This window comes from Lucilia sericata, unplaced genomic scaffold (assembly GCF_015586225.1).
Source record: "Lucilia sericata isolate MDLA Ls3-8-SP2 unplaced genomic scaffold, ASM1558622v1 Contig001506F_arrow, whole genome shotgun sequence".
In the NCBI taxonomy this organism is placed as follows: Eukaryota; Metazoa; Arthropoda; class Insecta; order Diptera; family Calliphoridae; genus Lucilia; species Lucilia sericata.
In genome coordinates, this window is record NW_023995433.1 from 2,005 (window position 1) to 20,000 (window position 17,996).

Below are 17,996 nucleotides of genomic sequence, written 5' to 3' on the forward strand. Positions count from 1 at the left end.
CAGTTTATGAGTTCAGTTCGTGTGAGGAAGTAATTCAATATGTAAATTGCCAAACAAAACAATCAAAAATTAGCCATGCAACACTACACCAGCATCAATGCAACAATATAGTGCATATCTGCTAAGTACTAGTAGAATTGCAGTGTCTTCATACTACTATTATTATGTTGCTGCTTTAAGTTATAAACAATGTTGGTTGAGGATTTTTGTTGAACTTACAAGATTTATGGGAGGTTGTAAATAAATATTTGAAATTTGCACAAATTAAGTTAACATTAGTAATTGACTTAAACACTGGCTTATATTCACCAACAAATTGGGTTAAATTCTTCAGATTAGAGCGTGAACTTTGATGAAGAATTATTAAGAAATGGTTTTTAAAGAATTTGAAATATTGAGTTTGATCCTCTAGGAGCTGAATCAAAACTAAATTCACTGAAGTAGAACTGAACTAGAACTGAACTAGAACAGAACTAGAACTGAATTAGAACTGAATTAGAACTGAACTAGAACTGAACTAGAACTGAACTAGAACTGAACTAGAACTGAACTAGAACTGAACTAGAACTGAACTAGAACTGAACTAGAACTGAACTAGTCTAGTCTATAGTCTAGTCTATAGTCTAGTCTATAGACTAGTCTATAGTCTAGTCTATAGACTGGTCTATAGTCTAGTCTATAGTCTAGTCTATAGTCTAGTCTACAGACTATAGTCTAGTCTATAGTCTAGTCTATAGACTAGTCTATAGTCTAGTCTATAGTCTAGTCTATAGTCTAGTCTATAGTCTCGTCTATAGTCTAGTCTATAGTCTAGTCTATAGTCTAGTCTATAGTCTAGTCTATAGTCTAGTCTATAGTCTAGTCTATAGTCTAGTCTATAGTCTAGTCTATAGTCTAGTCTATAGTCTAGTCTATAGTCTAGTCTATAGTCCAGTCTATAGTCTAGTCTATAGTCTAGTCTATAGTCTAGTCTATAGTCTAGTCTATAGTCTAGTCTATAGTCTAGTCTATAGTCTAGTCTATAGTCTAGTCTATAGTCTAGTCTATAGTCTAGTCTATAGTCTAGTCTATAGTCTAGTCTATAGTCTAGTCTATAGTCTGTCTATAGTCTAGTCTATAGTCTAGTCTATAGTCTAGTCTATAGTCTAGTCTATATTCTAGTCTATAGTCTAGTCTATAGTCTAGTCTATAGTCTAGTCTATAGTCTAGTCTATAGTCTAGTCTATAGTCTAGTCTATAGTCTAGTCTATAGTCTAGTCTATAGTCTAGTCTATAGTCTAGTCATAGTCTAGTCTATAGTCTAGTCTATAGTCTAGTCTATAGTCTAGTCTATAGTCTAGTCTATAGTCTAGTCTATAGTCTAGTCTATAGTCTAGTCTATAGTCTAGTCTATAGTCTAGCCTATAGTCTAGTCTATAGTCTAGTCTATAGTCTAGCCTATAATCTAGTCTATAGTCTAGTCTATAGTCTAGTCTATAGTCTAGTCTATAGTCTAGTCTATAGTCTAGTCTATAGTCTAGTCTATAGTCTAGTCTATAGTCTAGTCTATAGTCTAGTCTATAGTCTAGTCTATAGTCTAGTCTATAGTTCTATAGTCTAGTCTATAGTTCTATAGTCTAGTCTATAGCCTAGTCTATAGTCTAGTCTATAGTCTAGTCTATAGTCTAGTCTATAGTCTAGTCTATAGTCTAGTCTATAGTCTAGTCTATAGTCTAGTCTATAGTCTAGTCTATAGTCTAGTCTATAGTCTAGTCTATAGTCTAGTCTATAGTCTAGTCTATAGTTTAGTCTATAGTGTAGTCTATAGTCTAGTCTATAGTCTAGTCTATAGTCTAGTCTATAGTCTAGTCTATAGTCTAGTCTATAGTCTAGTCTATACTAGTCTATAGTCTAGTCTATAGTCTAGTCTATAGTCTAGTCTATAGTCTAATCTATAGTTTTTAATTTAGTCTAATTTATAGTCTAGTCTATAGTCTACTCTATAGTCTAGTCAAGGCTATAGGCTAATCTATAGTCTAGTCTATAGTCTAATCTAAAGTCTAGTCTATAGTCTAGTCCACAGTCTAGTCTATAGTCTAGTCTATGATGTAGTCTATTCTACAGTCTTGCCTATGGTCTTGTCTAGACTATAGTCTTGCCTGTAACATAGAACTGAACTATAACTCAACTAGAACCGATCAAATAGACAGAAAGTGTTCAAAATTAAACAAATTTATAACAGTAAAGTTTTTCAGTTGTATCAACGCTATCGTGCAACAATGCAACACTTACGTATGTAGGTAAATACTTTTTGTATGTATTCACGTGTTAATGTATGTACATCTAACAAATAACACATTTATGATAAACATTTTTTAGTTGTTTTTTTCACAAAATTTAACTCAAAATGTACTTACACATATAGAAACACAAAAACATCATTTACCAAAAAAACAAGCATTAATAAAAGGCGGAGTCTAAATATGGAGGAGCTCCCAATTGGTATGATATCTGTACAATAGCAGCAACACACAACATTAAAAAATAAACAACACAACACGAAAAATATATACAAAAGAAAATCGTGTAAAAAATCATATACCTAAAAGTTGCCATAAAAATATACACAAACAACACACATATAAATACACATATACATACATATGAGTGTGAGTACAATAAAAAAAATACTTAGATACATAACACCAACAATAATAATAACAGCAACAACATAAAAAAAGCTTCGTTTGAGTACTCCAACCTAAAGAAAAGATAACTGACAGCTCCAAAGTAGAAACAACAAAAAATGTAATAAATTTTCAACTCGTGTGCAGTATCAACAATCTACAACATTTAATGCAGCAGCAACAACCATGCAAGTACACACAGATACATACTGCAACAATATAGAAATCACCAGCAACAACAGTACTCACTGAGATACTTACAAGAAAACTCTTTTGGACATTGTCATCGTCGTTAACTCAACACCAGTATTGTCGTTGTTGTCGTCATCGTATGTAGTCGTAATTGTTATTGCAGTTAGTGCACTAACAACAACAAAAACGACATTTCTTTTAAAACAGGAGCAAATATGTGAACCTTAGTGAAACATGACACAAGATAAGCAACATTTCGGTTAACTCTGACTATTATGACTCGAAAGAGGCTATACTCTATAGCAAAAACCCACTTTCTATTGTTCTAGAATCAGAAAATCGGTCCTGAACAATTTTCAATAAACAAAGTCAAAATTAGTAGAAAACTAGAACGTAACTAGAAATGAACTAGAACTGAACTAAAACTGAACTAGAACTGAACTTGAACTGAACTAGAACTGAACTAGAACTGAACTAGAACTGAACTAGAACTGAACTAGAACTGAACTAGAACTGAACTACAACTGAACTAGAACTGAACTAGAACTGAACTTGAACTGAACTAGAACTGAACTAGAACTGAACTAGAACTGAACTAGAACTAAACTAGAACTGAACTAGAACTGAACTAGAACTGAACTAGAACTGAACTAGAACTGAACTAGAACTGAACTAGAACTGAACTAGAACTGAACTAGAACTGAACTAGAACTGAACTAGAACTGAACTAGAACTGAACTAGAACTGAACTAGAACTGAACTAGAACTGAACTAGAACTGAACTAGAACTGAACTAGAACTAAACTAGAACTGAACTAGAACTGAACTAGAATTGAACTAGAACTGAACTAGAACTGAACTAGAACTGAACTAGAACTGAACTAGAACTGAACTAGAACTGAACTAGAACTGAACTAGAACTGAACTAGAACTGAACTAGAACTGAACTAGAACTGAACTAGAACTGAAATAGAACTGAACTAGAACTGAACTAGAACTGAACTAGAACTGAACTAGAACTGAACTAGAACTGAACTAGAACTGAACTAGACTGAACTAGAACTGAACTAGAACTGAACTGGAACTGAACTAGAACTGAATTAGAACTGAACTAGAACTGAACTAGAACTGAACTAGAACTGAACTGAACTAGAAATGAACTAGAACTGAACTAGAATTGAACTAGAACTGAACTAGAACTTAACTAGAACTGAACTAGAACTGAACTAGAACTGAACTAGAACTGAACTAGAACTGAACTAGAACTGAACTAGAACTGAACTAGAACTGAACTAGAACTGAACTAGAACTGAATTAGAACTGAACTAGAACTGAACTAGAACTGAACTAGAACTGAACTAGAACTGAACTAGAACTGAATTAGAACTGAACTAGAACTGAACTAGAACTGAACTAGAACTGAACTGAACTAGAACTGAACTAGAATGAACTAGAACTGAACTAGAACTGAACTAGAACTTACTAGAACTGAACTAGAACTGAACTAGAACTGAACTGAACTAGAACTAACTACAACTAGAACTGAACTGAACTAAAGCTGAACTACAACAAAATTACGAGAACGAGAACGAGATTTGAACTAGAACTGATTTATAATTGAGTTAAAATTGATTTAAAACTATAACAGAACTGATTTAAGACTGAACCTTTAACTTTTTGTTTAAAACCTTTAAAAATTAAATTTATCAAAAATGCTGTCTATTTTATATCCTTTAAGAATGATTTTCAATTAATTATGCAGACTCAGACAGGAAAAACTTCTCACTACTCCTCCAAACCTAGAATCAGCAATCAGTTTGAAATCTATGATTCCTCCTGCGCTCATAACGAGACTTTTAATTTATATAATTAAAATTTCACCAAGAAGAAAGAATAGGAAGTTACTAGAGAACTAGAGTATTGGGGAAAAATATGTATACAGCAAAAACTACCGGCGGCAAATGCTTGTTTTTGGTTTAAAAAATGTCTGATGTTTGGGTACTCTTTGTAAGACAAGTTAAAAAAAGTTGGTGTAAAATATTTTTCTAAAAGCAGAAATTAAAAATAAAAAATCTTTTTGCTGCTTTTCAAAACAAGTATGGATAGAAAAAAATTACGAAAAACATTTAAAGAAAATAAATGAAATAATCAGCATACACTACCAACACCCAAACCCCGGTCGGACTAACAACGGGACAAGAACAGTAAATGTTGGCTAAAAAGAAATATATGAAAATATACATAACCAAGACTGACGACATTCAGTCTACCATGGTTACTGTTTTTGCCGGAGAAAACCAGCTCCCCTTATTGAGTAAAGTTGGAGCAGTATTTTTTTTCTTACTCAAGAGAGCTGATGTGTTACAACCTGCTGGGAAATGAGTGGTTTTCAACAAACCAACCGGTAAATTTTTAAACAGGTTTGAGTGTTTTCTTTGCGAGTAAGGTTGGGGTATTTGAGCAAATTTTCCTAGGGAAGTATGGGGTTCAAAACTTCTATGTATTGGTGGTTTAATATATTTTAACTCAATTTTTGTTGTTGCTTTTTTTTCGCGGTATATAAGAACTTTATTAATGTGTTTTCTTTTTTAATTCTTTTTTCTAAAACTCGCGGCAGAAAGGGTTAAGGACCGTTAAAATATATTGTGGAAATATAACGGTATACATAAAGACAGACAGTTATAAATAAAGCAATTCCTAAGAGAAGGAGTGTGTTATGTATGTATGTGTGTGTTCGGGAGCGTGAGCATTTTTTGTAAAAGACTTGCAACAACATGATGAAGCATGTTTGAAATTTGCAAAAAACATGTAAGGGAAGCCAACAACTGCCACTGCTACATGGTTTTGTAATGAGTTGTAGTATGCTTCGTTTTTCTTATTCATGCAGTTAGTGTAATTTAAATTATTGATTAATTGAATTAATTTAAGGAGTCAGACGCGAAGAAAAAAAAAAACGAACAACTCAATTTTTCCATATATAAAACTTCTTTACCGAGAAAATTATTTGATTTAGTTTTAACTATAGTTTTTGCTGTTAGGTTTAGTTGTCACAATTTTTGTTAATTACCTTTTAGCTTTTAATCAAACTTTAATTTAATTAATTTGACGTTGTTGGCTGTTGATCAATCTTTGGAAATTTAAGTTTTTGCCAGAAGATTTCCAAAGGAAACTTATGTATTTAGAAAATGATTGAATATTGTAATTTTGCATTTAAAATGTTTAAATTGTTTTTTTTATTACAGTTTAAAAAAGGTTGTTAAGCTTCTCACAAAAGATTTATTTAAGATTAAAATTTAATTGATATTTACCTGCTTAGAACAGGCAGAAGGCTGACTCTAGTTGGATTAAAAAGTAAAATGTCTGATAATTTATCTATAAGACATTAATAAATCTGAAAAGAACTGAACTGAACTAAACTAACTAGAACTAAACTAGAACTAAACTAGAACTAGAACTAGAACTAAATAAACTAGAACTGAACTAGAACTGAACTAGAACTGAACTAGAACTGAACTAAAACTGAACTAGAACTAAACTAGAACTGAACTAGAACTGAACTAGAACTAGAACTGAACTAGAACTGAACTAGAACTGAACTAGAACTGAACTAGAACTGAACTAGAACTGAACTAGAACTGAACTAGAACTGAACTAGAACTGAACTAGAACTGAACTATAATTATAAACTGAACTAGAACTGAACTAGAACTGAACTAGAACTGAACTAGAACTGAACTAGAACTGAACTAGAACTGAACTAGAACTGAACTAGAACTGAACTAGAACTGAACTAGAACTGAACTAGAACTGAACGAAACTGAACTAGAACTGAACTAGAACTGAACTAGAACTGAACTAGAACTGAACTAGCTGAACTAGAACTGAACTAGAACTGAACTAGAACTGAACTAGAACTGAACTAGAACTGAACTAGAACTGAACTAGAACTGAACTAGAACTGAACTAGAACTGAACTAGAACTGAACTAGAACTGAACTAGAACTGAAACTAGAACTGAACTAGAACTGAACTAGAACTGAACTAGAACTGACTAGAACTGAACTAGAACTGAACTAGAACTGAACTAGAACTGAACTAGAACTGAACTAGAACTGAACTAGAACTGAACTAGAACTGAACTAAACTAAACTAGAACTGAACTAGAACTGAACTAGAACTGAACTAGAACTGAACTAGAACTGAACTACACTGAACTAGAACTGAACTAGAACTGAACTAGAATTGAACTAAAATGAACTAGAACTGAACTAGAACTGAACTGAACTGAACTAGAACTGAACTAGAACTGAACTAGAACTGAACTAGAACTGAACCAGAACTGAACTAGAACTGAACTAGAACTGAACTAGAACTGAACTAGAACTGAACTAGAACTGAACTAGACTGAACTAGAACTGAACTAGAACTGAACTAGAACTGAACTAGAACTGAACTAGAACTGAACTAGAACTGAACTAGAACTGAACTAGAACTGAACTACTGAACTAGAACTGAACTAGAACTGAACTAGAACTGAACTAGAACTGAACTAGAACTGAACTAGAACTGAACTAGAACTGAACTAGAACTGAACTAGAACTGAACTAGAACTGAACTAGAACTGAACTAGAACGAACTAGAACTGAACTAGAACTGAACTAGAACTGAACTAGAACTGAACTAGAACTGAACTAGAACTGAACTAGAACTGAACTAGAACTGAACTAGAACTGAACTAGAACTGAACTAGAACTGAACTAGAACTGAACTAGAACTGAACTAGAACTGAACTAGAACTGAACTAGAACTGAACTAGAACTGAACTAGAACTGAACTAGAACTGAACTAGAACTGAACTAGAACTGAACTAGAACTGAACTAGAACTGAACTAGACTGAACTAGAACTAACTGAACTAGAACTGAACTAGAACTGACTAGAACTGAACTAGAACTGAACTAGAACTGAACTAGAACTGAACTAGAACTGAACTAGAACTGAACTAGAACTGAACTAGAACTGAACTAGAACTGAACTAGAACTGAACTAGAACTGAACTAGAACTGAACTAGAACTGAACTAGAACTGAACTAGCTGAACTAGAACTAGAACTGAACTAGAACTGAACTAGAACTGAACTAGACTGAACTAGAACTGAACTAGAACTGAACTAGAACTGAACTAGAACTGAACTAGAACTGAACTAGAACTGAACTGAAACTGAACTAACTAACTAGAACTGAACTAGAACTGAAACTGAGAACTGAACTAGAACTGAACTAGAACTGAACTAGAACTGAACTAGAACTGAACTAGAACTGAACTAGAACTGACTAGAACAACTAGAACTGAACTAGAACTGAACTAGAACTGAACTAAACTGAACTGAACTGAACACTGAACTAGAACTGAACTAGAACTGAACTAGAACTGAACTAGAACTGAACTAGAACTGAACTAGAACTGAACTAGAACTGAACTAGAACTGAACTAGAACTGAACTAGAACTGAACTAGAACTGAACTAGAACTGAACTAGAACTGAACTAGAACTGAACTAGAACTGAACTAGAACTGAACTAGAACTGAACTAGAACTGAACTAGAACTGAACTAGAACTGAACTAGAACTGAACTAGAACTGAACTAGAACTGAACTAGAACTGAACTAGAACTGAACTAGAACTGAACTAGAACTGAACTAGAACTGAACTAGAACTGAACTAGAACTGAACTAGAACTGAACTAGAACTGAACTAGAACTGAACTAGAACTGAACTAGAACTGAACTAGAACTGAACTAGAACTGAACTAGAACTGAACTAGAACTGAACTAGAACTGAACTAGACTGAACTAGAACTAGAACTGAACTAGAACTGAACTAGAACTGAACTAGAACTGAACTAGAACTGAACTAGAACTGAACTAGAACTGAACTAGAACTGAACTAGAACTGAACTAGAACTGAACTAGAACTGAACTAGAACTGAACTAGAACTGAACTAGAACTGAACTAGAACTGAACTGAACTGAACTAGAACTGAACTAGAACTGAACTAGAACTGAACTAGAACTGAACTAGAACTGAACTAGAACTGAACTAGAACTGAACTAGAACTGAACTAGAACTGAACTAGAATGAACTAGAACTGAACTAGAACTGAACTAGAACTGAACAAGAACTGAACTAGAACTGAACTAGAACTGAACTAAAATGAACTAGAACTGAACTAAAATGAACTAGAAGAACTGAACTAAACTGAACTAGAACTGAACTAGAAATGACTAGAACTGAACTAGAACTGAACTAGAACTGAACTAGAACTGAACTAGAACTGAACTAGAACTGAACTACTGAACTAGAACTGAACTAGAACTGAACTAGAACTGAACTAGAACTGAACTAGAACTGAACTAGAACTGAACTAGAACTGAACTAGAACTGAACTAGAACTGAACTAGAACTGAACTAGAACTGACTAGAACTGAACTAGAACTGAACTAGAACTGAACTAGAACTGAACTAGAACTGAACTAGAACTGAACTAGAACTGAACTAGAACTGAACTAGAACTGAACTAGAACTGAACTAGAACTAGAACTGAACCAGAACTGAACTAGAACGGAACTAGAACTGAACTAGAACTGAACTAGAGCTGAATTAGAACTGTACTAGAACTGAATTAGAAACGAAATAAAAATGAACTACAACTAAAAATCTTTTAACTCCAACATATGACTGATCACTAATTAATCTCCTTTTTATATTAATCACAATAAATGAGAATTTAATTTTTTTGTACAAAATTGAACAAAAGTGGTTAAAGGTTATGCTTCTGTTGACGCTTTATAACTAGAAATATGAGTGTTCATTATCCATCGAATACTAATTTACAAAATTGATTGATCAAGCTGGTCTAGAACTTTTGCTCCGATATGTTACAGATCACAGATCGGCCAAGATTTCTATATCAACAGTTTATTCAGAGAAATGGAAACATTAAAGATATAAAATATTACATTAACATAAATTCTAGCGTTAACAAAGAGTTAATAACGAAAAACTGATTTTTAAATCGTTATTATTCCACTTCGATCATTTACACTCCTAAAACACAACAAGCCACAAATGACATAACTGTTACAACAACAACTATAGCTGAAGCTGTAGACAAAACACAGTTCCAACACCTTTAAAAGAACTACAAGCATTCAATTGCAGCTAAAATCTGGTAGAATGTTTTGTAAGAAAATGACTCCTATAAAGGAATAAAACAAGCAAAACTTTTAACCCTTGTAATTTTTTTTATATTTATTTAAGTGATTGTGACGATGATCACTTAAGACTGACAACCGCACAGTACAGGCATTTTAAGACAACCTCTAGTTTAAGTTAACTAAAACAATCAAATTGTATATGACTACAGCAACTAAAATGTCGGCAATACCTAAGTCTAAATAGAAAACTTCTTATTCCAATGATTTTTTTTCTTTGCGATTTGATGTTTTAAGTCATAATATGCCCTTCGGTCGTCTGTGTTTGTACTTTACTATTTAACTGCCATAAAATAACAATAAAAAAATAGTGTTGTTGTATTACTAGTTGCAACAACAATTGTCCATTTATTGCTGTTGTTACTCTGCTGTTTATACATATTCGTTCTTTTTTTTTCTGAATGGTGTAAATTTTTCCATGTTTTGATTTTAGACGATTGGATTTGTTTCATTTTTTAGTTTTGTGCAAATATTTAATTTATGACTTTGTCGATATTTTCTTGCAACGATCGTGTGCCAGACATTAAAAAAAGGCAGCTTTTGTGGCAGTAAGATAGACCTTGTATAAAAGCGAATAAAGAAAAGAAATAAAATCAAAAGACTGTTTAAATAACACTTAGATGAATGGATTTTAAAGAAGGGAGAGGTTTAAAGGATTTGACTGTTCTAGTACGATCGATTGTAATTCAGTTCTAGTTCAGTTTTAGGTCGGCTCTTGTTCAGTTCTAGTTCAGTTCTAGTTCAGTTCTAGTTCAGTTCTAGTTCAGTTCTAGTTCAGTTCTAGTTCAGTTCTAGTTCAGTTCTAGTTCAGTTCTAGTTCAGTTCTAGTTCAGTTCTAGTTCAGTTCTAGTTCAGTTCTAGTTCAGTTCTAGTTCAGTTCTAGTTCAGTTCTTAGTTCAGTTCTAGTTCAGTTCTAGTTCTAGTTCATTCAGTCAGTTCTAGTTCAGTTTTCTAGTTCAGTTCTAGTTCAGTTCTAGTTCAGTTCTAGTTCAGTTCTAGTTCAGTTCTAGGTCAGTTCTAGTTCAGTTCTAGTTCAGTTCTAGTTCAGGTCTAGTTCAGTTCTTAGTTCAGTTCTAGTTCAGTTCTAGCTTCAGTTTTAGTTCAGTTCTAGTTCAGTTCTAGTTCAGTTCTAGTTCAGTTCTAGTTCAGTTCTAGTTCAGTCTAGTTCAGTTCTAGTTCAGTTTCTAGTTCAGTTCTAGTCAGTTCTAGTTCAGTTCTAGTTCAGTTTCTAGTTCAGTTCTAGTTCAGTCTAGTTCAGTTCTAGTTCAGTTCTAGGTCAGTTAGTAGTTCAGTCGTTCTAGTTCAGTTCTAGTTCAGTTCTAGTTCAGTTCTAGTTCAGTTCTAGTTCAGTTCTAGTCAGTTCTAGTTCAGTTCTAGTTCAGTCTAGTTCAGTTCTAGTTCAGTTCTAGTTCAGTTCTAGTTCAGTTCTAGTTCAGTTCTAGTTCAGTTCTAGTTCAGTTCTAGTTGAGTTCTAGTTCAGTTCTAGTTCAGTTTTAGTTCAGTTCTAGTTCAGTTCTAGTTCAATTCTAGTTTCGTTCTAGTTCAGTTCTAGTTCAGTTCTAGTTCAGTTGTAGTTCAGTTCTAGTTCAGTTCTAGTTCAGTTCTAGTTCAGTTCTAGTTCAGTTCTAGTTCAGTTCTAGTTCAGTTCTAGTTCAGTTCTAGTTCAGTTCTAGTTCAGTTCTTGTTCAGTTCTAGTTCAGTTCTAGTTCAGTTCTAGTTCAGTTCTAGTTCAGTTCTAGTTCAGTTCTAGTTCAGTTCTAGTTCAGTTCTAGTTCAGTTCTAGTTCAGTTCTAGTTCAGTTCTAGTTCAGTTCTAGTTCAGTTCTAGTTCAGTTCTAGTTCAGTTCTAGTTCAGTTCTAGTTCAGTTCTAGTTCAGTTCTAGTTCAGTTCAGTTCTAGTTCAGTTCTCTAGTTCAGTTCTAGTTCTAGTTCAGTCTAGTTCCAGTTCTAGTTCAGTTCTAGTTCAGTTCTAGTTCAGTTCTAGTTCAGTTCTAGTTCAGTTCTAGTTCAGTTCTAGTTCAGTTCTAGTTCAGTTCTAGTTCAGTTCTAGTTCAGTTCTAGTTTAGTTCTAGTTCAGTTCTAGTTCAGTTCTAGTTCAGTTCTAGTTTCAGTTCGATTTCAGTGCTAGTTCCAGTTTTAGTTCTAATCAGTACTTGAATGTTCAAACTCTTTTCCAGATCTGTGATTCACAACAACAATTTTGGTAATTTTTTTATATTTTTTTATTGTAAAAATCCTCAAAAGGGTTTAAATTTTCCGATTTCATTTTGTTTTACCAAACTAGAAGGAGGCGTCAGTAGTTTTCGCTCATTTGCTAATGACTTACTGATTTTGCTTATTTTACACCAAGTTTTTTTTTTTTCTTAAATTTTCTTTGATAAATAATAAATATATTGTTATGAATCTAAATGATTTATGTATTTTGTTGATGCTGTTTAGTTGTATGATTTTTCTTCCATTTTCCATACATATTTTATGATCTTGGGAATAATTTTCAGTTTCATTCACCAACCATTCTCTAACATACACAACTGGCCATAGAGGTTGTTGTTTAAGTAAGCTTTTCTTGCTTCAATGATGATGACGATAATTATTTATTTTTGTTTTTTTTTTTTTGTTTAAATTTTGTTGTAATGTTAAGGGAAATGTCATTTCGTGCCATTTTTTTGGTTCTTTAATTTTAGTTTCAATTTATAAGGTTGTTAAGTATTTGTTGTAGTTTTTGTTTCTTTTAGTATCTTGTTAGCAAAGACATAATCATTAGTTATTATTAACTGGCCCTTTAAATTTATGTTTTTTGTTGTTGTTGTTATTATTTTTGACAAAGTTCTAATCTGTCTTGTTGTAGTTCGTTTTTCCCTTCTTTTGTTAAGTATTTTATTGGGTCAATCAGATACGACGAAACTGTGTAATTTTGTGGTAAGTTTAAATGTTGCAATCATTTATTATAGAAAATACAACAAATAATTGTTAAAAATTTTTATAAAATAAATAATGAATGAATAAATATTGTCTTTTAATAATTTTGATGTAATATATCGTGCGTGTTTGGATGAAATCTTCTTGAAATTTAGAAAAAAAATCTTCAAATAATTTTACAATGTTTGTCCAAGATAATTATATAAAATTGAAGGTTTTGATTAAACAGATAAGAAATTTTGTCCAATTGCGCAGAAAAAGTTAAACCTGGAGTTTATTGTACAGTTAAGTCTATATGTTTCTTCCTATTGATCACTAACACACAAAAGTTTATTTCAGTTACATTTAAAATTTTCCCACAATATTTTATTATTTGTTCATAATAATAAGAAGAAAAAAAAACGCAAAGAATTCATATTTATTCATCTACTCAATATGTTTTGTCTTTATTGTTCAGAACAAATCACGTTTTCGTCAAATATCTAATAAAAAAGTTTTACCAAGAAAAGAAAGCAACAATTTTGATAACATACATACAGAAATAGAAAACAACTTGATCATGATTATGAAGATCATAAGAAACATGAATAAAACTAATAATTTTATGAGTAATTTCAAATAATGAAATAATAGATAAAATTCAAGATTTCAAACTAAAATGTAGTGAAGAAAAGATCAAATGATCATTGTATGATTTGCAAGTAGATCACATAACGAGCGACAAACTAAATAAATTATTAGAAAAAAAACGAATTTTTAGAAAAAAATTGAATATTTAGTGAAAAATTGAATTTTTAGTGAAAAATTGAATTTTTAGTGAACAATCGAATTTTGAATGAAAAATCGAATTTTTAGTGAATAATCGAATTATTGAATAATCGAATTATTAGTGAAAAATCGAATTTTAATAAAAAATCAAATTTTCAGTGAAAAATCAAATTTTCAGTGAAAAATCAAATTTTTAGTGAAAAATCAAATTTTTAGTGAAAAATCAAATTTTTAGTAAAAATCAAATTTTTAGTGAAAAATCGAAATTTTAGAGAAAAATTAAATTCTTAGTGAAAATTTAAATTTTTTTATTTTTAGTATAATCGTTAGTCCACAATGCATATTAGTCTATAGTCCAGACTATAGTCTGGACTATAGACTAGCCTATAGTCTGGACTATAGACTAGCCTATAGTCTGGACTATAGACTAGCCTATAGTCTGGACTATAGACTAGCCTATAGTCTGGACTATAGACTAGCCTATAGTCTGGACTATAGACTAGCCTATAGTCTGGACTATAGACTAGCCTATAGTCTGGACTATAGACTAGCCTATAGTCTGGACTATAGACTAGCCTATAGTCTGGACTATAGACTAGCCTATAGTCTGGACTATAGGCTAGCCTATAGTCTGGACTATAGGCTAGCCTATAGTCTGGACTATAGACTAGCCTATAGTCTGGACTATAGACTAGCCTATAGTCTGGACTATAGTCTATAGGCTAGTCTATAGTCCAGACTATAGGCTAGTCTATAGTCCAGACTATAGGCTAGTCTATAGTCCAGACTATAGGCTAGTCTATAGTCCAGACTATAGGCTAGTCTATAGTCCAGACTATAGGCTAGTCTATAGTCCAGACTATAGGCTAGTCTATAGTCCAGACTATAGGCTAGTCTATAGTCCAGAATATAGGCTAGTCTATAGTCCAGACTATAGGCTAGTCTATAGTCCAGACTATAGGCTAGTCTATAGTCCAGACTATAGGCTAGTCTATAGTCCAGACTATAGGCTAGTCTATAGTCCAGACTATAGGCTAGTCTATAGTCCAGACTATAGGCTAGTCTATAGTCCAGACTATAGGCTAGTCTATAGTCCAGACTATAGGCTAGTCTATAGTCCAGACTATAGGCTAGTCTATAGTCCAGACTATAGGCTAGTCTATAGTCCAGACTATAGGCTAGTCTATAGTCCAGACTATAGGCTAGTCTATAGTCCAGACTATAGGCTAGTCTATAGTCCAGATTATAGGCTAGTCTATAGTCCAGACTATAGGCTAGTCTATAGTCCAGACTATAGGCTAGTCTATAGTCCAGACTATAGGCTAGTCTATAGTCCAGACTATAGGCTAGTCTATAGTCCAGACTATAGGCTAGTCTATAGTCCAGACTATGGTCTAGTCGATTGTCCAGACTATAGTCTGTTCTATAGTCCAGACTATAGTCTAGTCTATTATGTCTATTATGGACTACTCTCTAGTCCAGACTATAATCCCACATAAAACTAGCCCCAAATGTAACCCATTCTATAGACTCCACTATAGATCACTCTATTATCTTATCCCTAGTCTAATATATAACGTAGTGTCTAGGTTGGCTACAATCGAGTCTATAGACTCTACAGTTGTCTAGTCAATTCTATAGCTATTAGTAATATAACTGTTTCTCTTTCATTTGCAGCTATACCGCCAGCCGCCTTAATTGTAATTATCAGTTCTATCCAAATACCATTTCAAAATAACGCACGACCATGCAAATACTTGTAGCGAAATAAAAATAGAACAAAAACTCCCGCATCATGGTCATCATCTCTGGACCATTTAAATAATAATAATAATGATTTCAAAAATATAATGTATGTGGAATGGCACTATATGTTTCACTCAAGCAAACACAGATGATCGGCTAATGTTGCATGAAATTGATCTTCACACCTTAAATAAAGAAAGAAATCTAAAAACGCAACAATGAGAACTAAATACTCAAGCTGTGTATGTGTTAAGGCATTTAAAATCATCATGATCACCTCTGATATAATAGCCGATGAGCGGGGTATCACATGAAGATCATAGCAGATGATCATGTCTAAGATGATGATGAGCCACTATTTTATTTGAAGAAATTTTAACAAAAGCCATCAAAGCTAAAGATGATTAACTCTCATAAAAATCTAAGGAACAACAAAACGTCAGCATGAGCTTTTATAAAAACTAGTGATCATGGCCCCCAAAATAAGATCACATCACATGTTGCTGTTGTATGTGCACCCACTAATCACGCGTGTAACAAGCTGCAACAAAGACAAAATTCACTAGAGATGTTTGATCTCGATAGTAGAAATGTTGCTCGTTTTTTTTTCGTCTAGTCATGTTTGTGTTTTGTTCGGTATTGTGTTTATGTTGTATTGTTGCTCTTGTCCATACACTATGATCATCACATCATCTATGGTTATTTTATGGTATAATCAACAACAATCTTTTTGAGATGGAAAACAGAGTCAGCTAAGCAGTCGCTGCCACTAAAATAGTACATCACTCAGCTCCAGTACTACCAACAACAGCACGTTGAAGCCAAAAGGTATGTAGAGTAATTGTTTGAAACTGTTTTAAAGTTTTTTTTTTGGGAAAATGAGGTTTCGTATTTGTTGCAATTAGAATCAAATTGATGATGCTCAATAATCAAGCAAATCAACACGACAATGTTGTGTTTTCTTTTGTAGTTTTCTCTCATTTCTGTTGTTCAAATGTGGCCCACCATCGTCAGCATTGGAGGAGTTATTTAAATTACTCCTAGTAGGAATTTTCCTTTTTCAAGAAATGATCACAAGTGAAAATCGAGGGATCAGTAAAGACAGAACAATGATATTTCTGATCATTGGTCGTAGCTCCCCAAAAGATTCAAACTTTCAGTATGCCACAAACCAGTTCAATGCATTGACAGCCTAGAAAGACGCGATATGCTTCAAAGCCTTTCAACGATCTTTCGCATAGATCTTCGTTGACAATTCAGTGACTGCAGGATCTCCATTATGAAACGTCTCAAACATGATCAATGATTCCCAACTGAGTAAACCCCCTATCAATGACATGCCCTCTTATCAAATAACTTGTCCTAACGATTCTTTTTCCTATTGACTACTTTCTTTCTCTCATTAAGCCTTAAAGGGAAAAACAGATCATTTTACCTTTTGTTCCTTAACATATGAGATTTTTATGATTTTTTATTTAAGATAAGCTTTTCAATTGATCTAGGTTTTTGAAAGGGTTATGACGACTTTCAGAGTGAGTTTTTTGAAGTTTAAAGTGATCTTTATTCTAACTTATTTTCTTCCATTATCAAGAAATTTTTATTACTTCCGACTACTTTTCTTTCTCATATTTATTTTTTTCTCTCTACTTCACTCTATTGACGCCACAGTTTAAACGATCTCACCTAATTTTAGAGATTATCACTGCCAGATTTATCATTTAATCTTGTATGTTTGTGGTCATGTATTTAAGGGAACAATATAGGTATGTGAACTTAAATAGGTTTTCACTTTGTTTTAGTGGCAATGATTTTCTAATGTTTATTTGATTTCTTTTTTGTCTTGCCAGGATTTAGCAAGGATATTAGGACTTAAGCTGGCGCTAAGAATGAAAGAGGAAATGTAAGGAATTAGAGTTTACTTCAGGTCGCTAGTAAAAGGAAAATCTTATATTTAGACATATTTAAGTAACAAGTCTAGACAAAGGATGTGACATATTTATACAGGAAAAGGTTGTTTAAAGTAAACTCTTGGAAAACTTGCTTCATTTAAAAAAAAGTGTATCAGAAAAATCCAATTTGCTTTAAAGTTTGGAATAAGATTCATTATTTAATATAATTTTTCTTGTTGTAGGGTATGTAAGGGTCCAAGTTTTCTTCACTCTAACCATTTCTGTTTTCATTACAACCCATGGGGGGTACATGATTGTTTTTTGCGTTGTCTTGTTTGTTTTTTTTTTCTCCCTAAACCTTTGGTAGTTCGTAGTCAAATTCAACTCTGAACTCTACAATAAAGACCGTAGAGAAGAAATGTATTAAATGAAACCAATATGTTTAAAGGTAAGAGAGTGTATATCAATGAATTAATGCATGTAATAGTACTTATACTAAAGTGATGCAAACTGAAAAGGCTTCTCAAAGATTAGTTTGAGAATG

General features: G+C 32.8%; 1 protein-coding gene across 5 annotated transcripts in view; it reads left to right on the top strand.

The window, feature by feature from the left end:
- Positions 1-15,515: 15,515 nt before the first annotated feature.
- LOC119611652 (protein jim lovell) overlaps positions 15,516-17,996 on the top strand; it is a 90,408-nt gene continuing 87,927 nt past the window's right edge. For all 5 annotated transcript variants that reach the window (XM_037967302.1, XM_037967303.1, XM_037967304.1 and 2 more), the window contains exon 1: positions 15,516-16,391. The gene's annotated coding sequence lies outside the window, so the exon portion shown is untranslated. The remainder of the gene's footprint in view (positions 16,392-17,996) is intronic.